This window comes from Boleophthalmus pectinirostris, unplaced genomic scaffold, assembly GCF_026225935.1.
Source record: "Boleophthalmus pectinirostris isolate CB_2022bp ecotype Guang Dong unplaced genomic scaffold, ASM2622593v1 HiC_scaffold_22, whole genome shotgun sequence".
NCBI classification, from domain to species: domain Eukaryota; kingdom Metazoa; phylum Chordata; class Actinopteri; order Gobiiformes; family Gobiidae; genus Boleophthalmus; species Boleophthalmus pectinirostris.
Genome location: NW_026571190.1, coordinates 36,052,136 through 36,060,861, shown reverse-complemented (window position 1 = coordinate 36,060,861; position 8,726 = coordinate 36,052,136).

Genomic DNA, 8,726 nt, shown 5'->3' with positions numbered 1-8,726 from the left:
TGTAATGTAGCCCTATAGTTGTCTGCCTCATGATAGACGGCTTTGATCTTTACCTGAAAATCAATAACATCTCCACGAAAACAAGCAGGTGACAGACTCTTCACCAGAAAAGTTGCGCAATGCACCTTTAAAGTGCTTAGTTTGTGTTTATAATGAGTCATGGAAGTTCATAAATCAACTTTTTACAGCTCAAATCTCGTTGTAATGCTTAAAAATGATGAAAAAAAACCCCAAAACACCCAAATATTGACCTCGAAAAATACAGACTTTATTATTTCCATTTGTGTTTTGCTCTTTTTTATTATTTTATTTGGCGACGCGTGTTTCTGTGTCCAAATAACTTCCCTTGTGGTTCAATAAAATTAGTTTTAGTCTAAGCCTCTTCATTTCTTTTATCATGATCCATTTGAATTCTTATTTTATGCTCTTTAAACTCCAGTTCACCCACAGACTTGCCCTTTGCGCGGCACAGAAGACCCGACGTGATGAAGCTCGTCTTTAATCCCCCACAGCCCTTGTTATACTTCGCCGGCGCTATGATAGTTTCCCTTCAGATCCGTCCCTCCCGCGTCTCCGAGCAGTTTGAAACATTTGACTGCAGCGCTCGGCCTTATTGCCCACCCAAAGAGGTTATAGGGATTCTGGACTTCTCCGGCTTCCTAAGTGGGTGGTCCTCTGGTGTATGACTGAGGCACAGGTGGAGTATTGTAGGGGTGCTCACAAAAATACCCCCCCCTCCCCTCCCTCTCCTCCCTCCCTCCCCCTCCTCCCGCTTCTTTACCCACACCAACCGGCCCTTTCAATCCATCTTGATTTTGCCACGCCTGTTCTATGGCGAGGTGGCCTGAACCAGAACCACCACCGGACGGCTGGGTCACTAAACACTAAAGGTGAAATGTTGACATAAACAAACCGGTGAGTTAGCAAAGCTGGGAAAGGCAGCAATTTATCAAACGGGCTTCTCTGACCCAGCACCTAATTATGCTCCGTTTTAAAGCTTCCGCGGAATGAAATTGTTGATGTATTTTAATGAACTGACGAATGTTTTCTAAGTTAAATTAAAGGGGCTATATAATGCATTTTTCTGATTTATTTTATGTTGTTTCTCTGCCTAAAACATACCTTGAGTTGTGCTTTGTTTCTTTCACACGTTTAACTGAAAACACTGTTCCACCTCGTGATGTCATGCGGTCATACAGGAAGTGCTCCACTGTGTTTTTAAACCTCAAACACCTTCACAACAAGCATCTGGTTCATTTAAACCCGGGGATTTCCTGGGATTTATACTAAACTAAAGATTAAAAGGAGCTGTTAACTTGAAAATTACTGCTTCATGACCTCACAAGGTGGAACATAGCATTTTAAGCTTTGGAGATGTAAACAGACTAGTAATGCAGCGTTACTCGGACAGGTGTGAATGAAACAAAACACAACTCCAGGTATGTTTTTGAGAAGTTAAAAACCTTCTTAAAGCTCACAACAGTAAATTTAGTGTAAGAGAAAAGCATATATTGTATAGGGGTGTGCAAAATATCGAAATATCAGTGTATTTTATCGCTTAATGTGATGATGCAGTATCGATATCGTGGGCTGCTGTATTTTTTGGTACATTTTACTCAATTATTTTGTTAGGGCTACAGTTTTATTGTTTGTTCAGAGGAAGGAAACTTGTTTATGCGACACATTTGACATATTCAGAGTTTTGATGAGTGAAATGTTTGTGTTTCATATTAACTTTGCAACAGAAGTGGATTAACAAAGATTTTTAGTATCACAACCATGATTTAGCCTTTATTTTTATTGAACAGTATCAAATAATTTTGAAATATCGTATCGTGTTGAATTAAAAGTGCACTGTATTGAGATATGTATCATATCGTGGCCTATATATCGAGGTATGTATCGTATCGGCAACTTCTTAATGATACGCAGCCCTAATGTTGTATCGGTAACACTTTATAATAACTACACCTTATTTAGCCTTAATAAAGCATGAACAAAGGCTTAATTAATAATGAACAAAGACTTAATTAATAATGATTCAAGCTTAGTAACTACTTAATTACTACCTTAATTCGCACTTGCACTTAATTTGCCTGTGCTGTAAATACTTATAATTATTTCATACTTAATTACTCATGAACTAACCATTTGAGCATTTATTAATCATTAGTAAACTATGAGACAATGATTTACTTATAATACAATGCAATGATAATTCAGGCAGCTGTTATCTGTTAGTAAAGTCTTTTTGAGAGCTTTTCTAAAGTGAAGACAAATTATGCTTTATTAAGCATTTACTAAGTGTGAATCATTATTAATTAAGTCTTTGTTCATTATTAACTAAGTCTTTGTTCATGCTTTATTAAGGCTAAGTAATTTGTAGTTATTATAAAGTGTTACCGTTGTATCTTTAAAAGAGTCCTAATGTGTCTAGTGAGTCTAATGTATATGTGTGCTGTTGTCATTGCTTTATACGTATACTGTTTTGGCTTTATATTGAGAAATAACATTTTTATTCAAATATATGTGTTGTCTCATAATAGCCCATTATTAAAAAATGTTCCCACACTCTGGCTTCATAAATAATTATAGTTCTGCTGATGCTGTTGTACAAAGTTTACATGGCAGGTTCAGTGCACCCTATCTGTTGTTTGGAGCCCATGCAAACCACCAGTGAGATGTTGACATATGGAGCCTTGGTAACAGCGAGGCAAGGAAAACTTGGGACCATAATAAACAAAAGTATAAAGGGGGATCTGTGCAAATTGGACTCGCCTTATAGGGAGTAACCTCCTGATGGCCTTTTTGTTTAATTATTGGATTTCATATGGTCATTTTACAATTTTCACGCAAACATTTTGTGCACTGCGTAACGTTTTAGGTTGGGGGTCTGCCACTGTGGAGACGCTGTTGCAGTATGGTGTTAAACTTACACTGTCGGTCAGAAGTTTTAGAACACCCTAATTTTTACAGTTATTTATTGCAGTTGAAGTCGTGCAAGTCCAATGAAGAGCTTGAAATGGTACAAAGGTAAGAACTGAACAGCCAGAGGTTAAAAAAAGATAAAAGATACAAAACACAAGTCCAAGCTCTGCCAAAAGTACCTCAGGAAAAAAGAACAAGATGGTAAAACTTGAAAACATGGAGTGGCCTGCACAGTCTCCAGACTTAAACCCCATCGAGCTGTTTTTTGGATGAACTGGACAGAAAAGTGAAATTCAAGAAACCTACAAGTGCCACACATTTATGGGAACTTCTGCGACAGACTTGGGAAGATCTTTCTGAAGAATATTTGATTTCCGTTGTAAAAAGAACGAGCCACGAGTGTGTTCATCTGTTATATCTGCCAAAGGTGAACACTTTCATGAATCAAAAATTTTGAAAACATTTTGATCAACAGCAGAGGTGGGGACTTGAGTCATGACTTGGACTCAAGTCACTATTTTTAGGACTAGAGAATTGATTTGATAAATTGGACTAAGACTTGGGACCCGACTTGGATTTGAAGGTCACTGACTTGGGACTTGACTCAGACTTGAGGCCTGTGACTTGGGAAGACTTGAGAAACACTTGTAAATTTGAGTTTTTTCTATTCTGACTGTAATGATTCACTCTAAGATCTTGTCCAGCCGTTTAAAGAGGAAAAATTGCAATTTCTACACCTTTTATGTATTCTATAAATATTCATATATAAATATACTATGAATTTTTTTTTTAAGTACAATTAATCTTAAAAGTCATATAAATTGCAAAAATGTAAGATATTTTTGGTACTTTGGTTTAAAGACTTGAAATGACTTGAAGGTTAAAGCAGACGACTTGGACTTGACTTGGACTTATGGCCCAGCGACTCGAGACTCGACTTGGACTTGCCTGTATTTGATTTGGGACTTAACTCAAACTTGAGGTAAAAGACTTGAGACTTGCAAAACAAAGACTTGGTCCCACCTCTGGGCAAAAGTAAAAAGTAAAAAACTGGAAAAAACTGAAAAAGTGTGGTGTTCTAAAACTTTTGACCAGTGATTATATAAGATGCATTTATTCAATTATGGGAATTTTTATTGCTCAACAATACCTTTAAAAACATGGATTTTTATTGTGAGTGGAGTCACCGGTTCACAGATCTCACCTGTAAATTGGCATAGTGGCCTCGTTGTCTCTGTGGAGATGGATAAGTTTAATGCCATACTTTGGAACATTGCACTCAAAGTAGTAAGATCTCCATGGACACAAGCAGGCACCTTTAATGCAATACAATTTGAATAATCGCCTAAACGCAAGGTCTATATGTTTATAATAATGCTGTCATTTCACTCACGTTGGTCCTCCACAGTAATTACTAATTCATATGTTGAGTCTGTAAATGAATAAACCTTTTTTTCGTCAGTTCAAATGATGGATGAAGTGGATGAAAACAGCAGGTGTTCATATACTGGGATTGCTGGTGTTTCACAAAGGCCTGGCTGTGTGGTCCATACACCTGGACTTATGTAAAGAGATGCCAGAATTTCTGATTCAATGAACCATTTATACAAGTTCAAGTAACAAGGTCTATTCTTTCCACCTGCGCCACGCCAAAGCTGAATGCAAAGCTTGTTACCACGTTGGTTAGTCTCATGCAGTGAATGAGTTTAATATTGTATTGTTTGAATTCAGTACAAAAAATAAAGACAAGGCTTGGATTTTTTCTCTTAAAGCAGAGTTATCACACAAAATTTACTTTTCAGAGCTGTTAATCATGTTATAGTTGTTTTCCTTCTCATTTACTGTCTTGAAGTTGTATTTGGAGAGATTTGTTCATGTTTGAGTAATCTTAAATCACTTATTTTAAGACGTCATATTGCTGATCAACTCTCAGCTTTCATTTTTACTGACACCAGTATACGCCCACTGCTCTGTACTTTGTTCTCTGATTTTATTTTATCAATCTGTGATAAGCATTGGATACAGCAGCATTGCATAGTTATTTTGGTACAAATTAAAAAAAATAATAAAATCCACTACTGCCTTGCGTAATTTGCAGCTATCTGCTCTTTACTGTGATGACTTTTACACCGACATTTGCTCCCATTGGGTGGCCTGATTCATCAGCCGGTTTCACTTCGTGGAAACCGTCTGACCTCGCAACATTAGGACTCGTTCGCTTGACGGTAGGCAGGTACTTTTTTAATTTAACCAATCGCTGCTGTTTGGTCATGACGTATGTAATGCGCCGCTATCGGGGCTAACTGGTATATTAAGCTTTTCCCAAATCCCACAAGAAGAAGGGCAATAACTTCTTTCCCCTTGATAAAATACACCAAACATTTTCTTTGTTCCGGCTTTAAATCCTCGATCTTGGGAATCGTTGCCAACACAGAATGTATGGCTTCGTTTACATCCATCTCGGCCTCTTTGTTTACTGTTGTGCTGAATCTCAAAAGGGACCTAGTCATGGCTTCACAGCTCTTCGCTGATTGGCCGGTGCGCGGTCTACAATTTCTGGGGTTCTTGCAAAACATCTACTGTATTCCGATTCCTGACCTAGTCGCCGAAGAGAAATGAAATTGGGCAGAGGCTCTAGATGGCGCCAGCCTGGCTACCCATTGGGCACCTCAATTTTCAAAAGCAAAAATTATCGAATTTGTTTCTCGTTGTGAATATTATAATATATATTTCAAACAAAATGGTCCACAAGTGCCATAGATTCTTTAAATAATTGTGCAATAAGGTTTGTGACTGCTTGTGATTGACCCAATATTGTGAACTATAAGGCAGAGCTGAGTGCTTTCCCTCATGTATACTACACTGAATGATTTTGACTATTTTATAAGACTACTCCCTTCATCAGACTTCAGCAACTAAGCCCTGCATTCATCTGACAGTTATCATGTTATCCCTCGAGTGTGAACTGATTTGAGAATACAAGCTTTCAGTGATGGAGCTCCCACAGCTTGGAACGGTGCACAAACTGAGCCGAAAGTGTGAGCTGATTTCTCTGAGGGGGTTTCGCTCGATCTTGAACAAAGACCGAGAGTCCTATGAACTGGTGCCTCTAAATGTGTTTCCTAATATGTAATAAAAACACCGCGTGACACCAAGCAATTATGGAAACCTCTCTGTCCTTATGTAGGGATGTAACAGTATCCAAATCTCTCGATATGATATTTATTGCGATATTTTGGGCTAACAAAACCGTGAATACGCTGCTTTTTTCTCTTCAAATGCCTTGGCAAGACTTAATCCAAAGAACTAAGATTTAAAAGTGTCTATAATAGTTATTTCTTCATGTAGTTTGCATGGAAAGGAAGCAAAGGATCATGGTCTATGTAGTTCCGGCTGATTTTTTAGCTATTCCTGCACCATAACTATTCATTTATTAACTGAAGAGACATGTAATTTCGATATATTGTGATGGTCCAAGATATTATTTTAAGACTTTTGGCGATACGATAAGGCTGTGCTATTAATTGAATCTTGATTGCAATTTCGATTTGTGTGTCAAACGATCTCCAAACTCATATTTTTAAAGTTTATTTTGGAATATTTTTATATAAATAAGTATATTTCTTTTATTTTTAAAATATAGAGATTAGGGGTGTAACGATATCCAGGTTTCACGATACAATACCGTTACAGTATGAACCTCACGGTACGATATTTATTGCGATATTATGGGAAAGCTCACGATATGGTGGTGAGGCTCACGATTAGGGATGTAACAATATTCAAATCTCTCAGTACGATATTTTCACTCTGTATATCTCACGGTACGATATTTATTGCGATACAAAACTGTTAATATGTGACTTTTTCCTCTTAAAATGCCTTGACAAGACTTAAAAGTGCTTAGAACTGTTATTTCTTTTTGTAGTCTGCACTGAAATGGAGCAAAGGATCATGGTCTATGTAGTTCCCACTGTCTTTTTTTAGCTATTGCTGCACCATAACTCTTAATTTAAGCAAAGAGACTTGTAATTCGATATATTGTGATGGTCCACGACATTATTGTGAGAATTTGAGAACTGACGATACGACATCATGATATTTCGGTTATTGTTGCATCCCTAATAGAGATTGTAGAACAGCTGGATATATAGTTTATTTTGGATACATTTATATTTTTCTATGCCTTATTTCATGTTCAAAATGTATGTTTTATTCATTTTTTATACATCGTAAAACTGCTCTAAGATATATATTTGTAGCCTATATTTATTTTAAATTTTTAAGTTTTGCATAAATTATCAATAACAAAGTGTTTTTTTTTGAGAGATAAATGCATTGTGTAACTAAAAAAATAATAGTTTGAATAATCAATAATAATAAAGTGATTTCCATATTGACCAAAATAATCACAATAATGATTTTTTTCCATAATCGAGCAGCCTTACGATACTCTATTACAAGATTTTGGTTATTGTCACACCCCTACTCTTATGTAATCCTGCGGTACATGCTTGCAAAATGTACACTGACACTGACCAAACACAATGCAAAATATGTATCGCATCAGCCAACTTAATGTGAGGCTAAACATCCATTATCACAGTTCCAATCCTCTGACGTCGCACATAACTTCCTGCTCAGATCTTTGCGAGGGCCAGATGGTTACATTGGCCACTGGGGATCACAGGGAGCCCGAAGAGGGAGTTTTACAGCGTGCAATTACTGCGCAGATAAACTAAACGCTCAACAAAGCAAGGCATTTCCAGATTCCTGACTTCTAGAGTTTGATAAGGAGCGAGCGAGGCACATTCCTGGGCCAATTTACTGTCTTCAAAATGAGCAGACCTGCGCTAATGAACACTCGAACTGGGCCTGAATGGGAGATTTTTGTCTCACTCTAATGAGGTCCAAGCGTTGTAGATACTGTAAATCACGCTCCACTGATCTAAATGTGGAACTATAAATGAGCTCTTAAGAAGCTTTGCATGGCATTGAAAGCTGTCTGATTTGTTTCAGGCTTGATTACGCGCCAATTGATGCTAAAAGGGATAGAATTTCTCAAGTGAACGAGCGGCGCACATTGCTACACTCTAACGTCCGGGCTTTTTTGTTTCACATTAACATTTCACAGAAGGATCAGGCGCCTGCCCGCTATCTGCCACCCCAGGGAGCTAGAATCCCCCCCAAACTGACACTGATACAATCTCAAGGTAATGGCTGCCTGCCCGTGAGCTGAAGGGTGTCTAAGGTTATGCTGCGTGTGTACGTTGTGTGCATGTGTGTGTTGTGCGTGTCTATGTGCGCGTGTAAGAGCCGGCGCTACTCGTGTGGTCACGGGGCCAAAGTTCAGGCTGAAATGTGTGGCCCGGGGTCGAGAGGTGGTATGGCCCCCGTTAGCGGAGTGGCTAAAGTTACAATCTCCGGTCTATCTCCGGGCTGCGCTGCCAGTCGGATTTCTCACCGTGACACGCGTGACGACCCCCACCTTTAAGGCAGGTGACTCGGGCCAGAGAGGTGAAGACGGAGCCAATAACAGACAGCGGGGTGTGAAAAAACAGTTTGAGTGGCAGAGGTTTGAAGCGCGAGACCGCTGACTGAGGTTTTTGCCGCCCAAGAAAAGAATGACAAAACTGAAAAAGCTTACCGTATTTCCCGCACTATTAGGCGCTCTAGATTATAAGGCGCACTGCCATAGAATGGTCTACCGTATTTTCTGGGCTATTAAAAGCGCTCTCAAGCCTCTAATCGCATCAAAAAATGACCGTGCGCCCCACAATCTAGAGCGCCCATTAAAC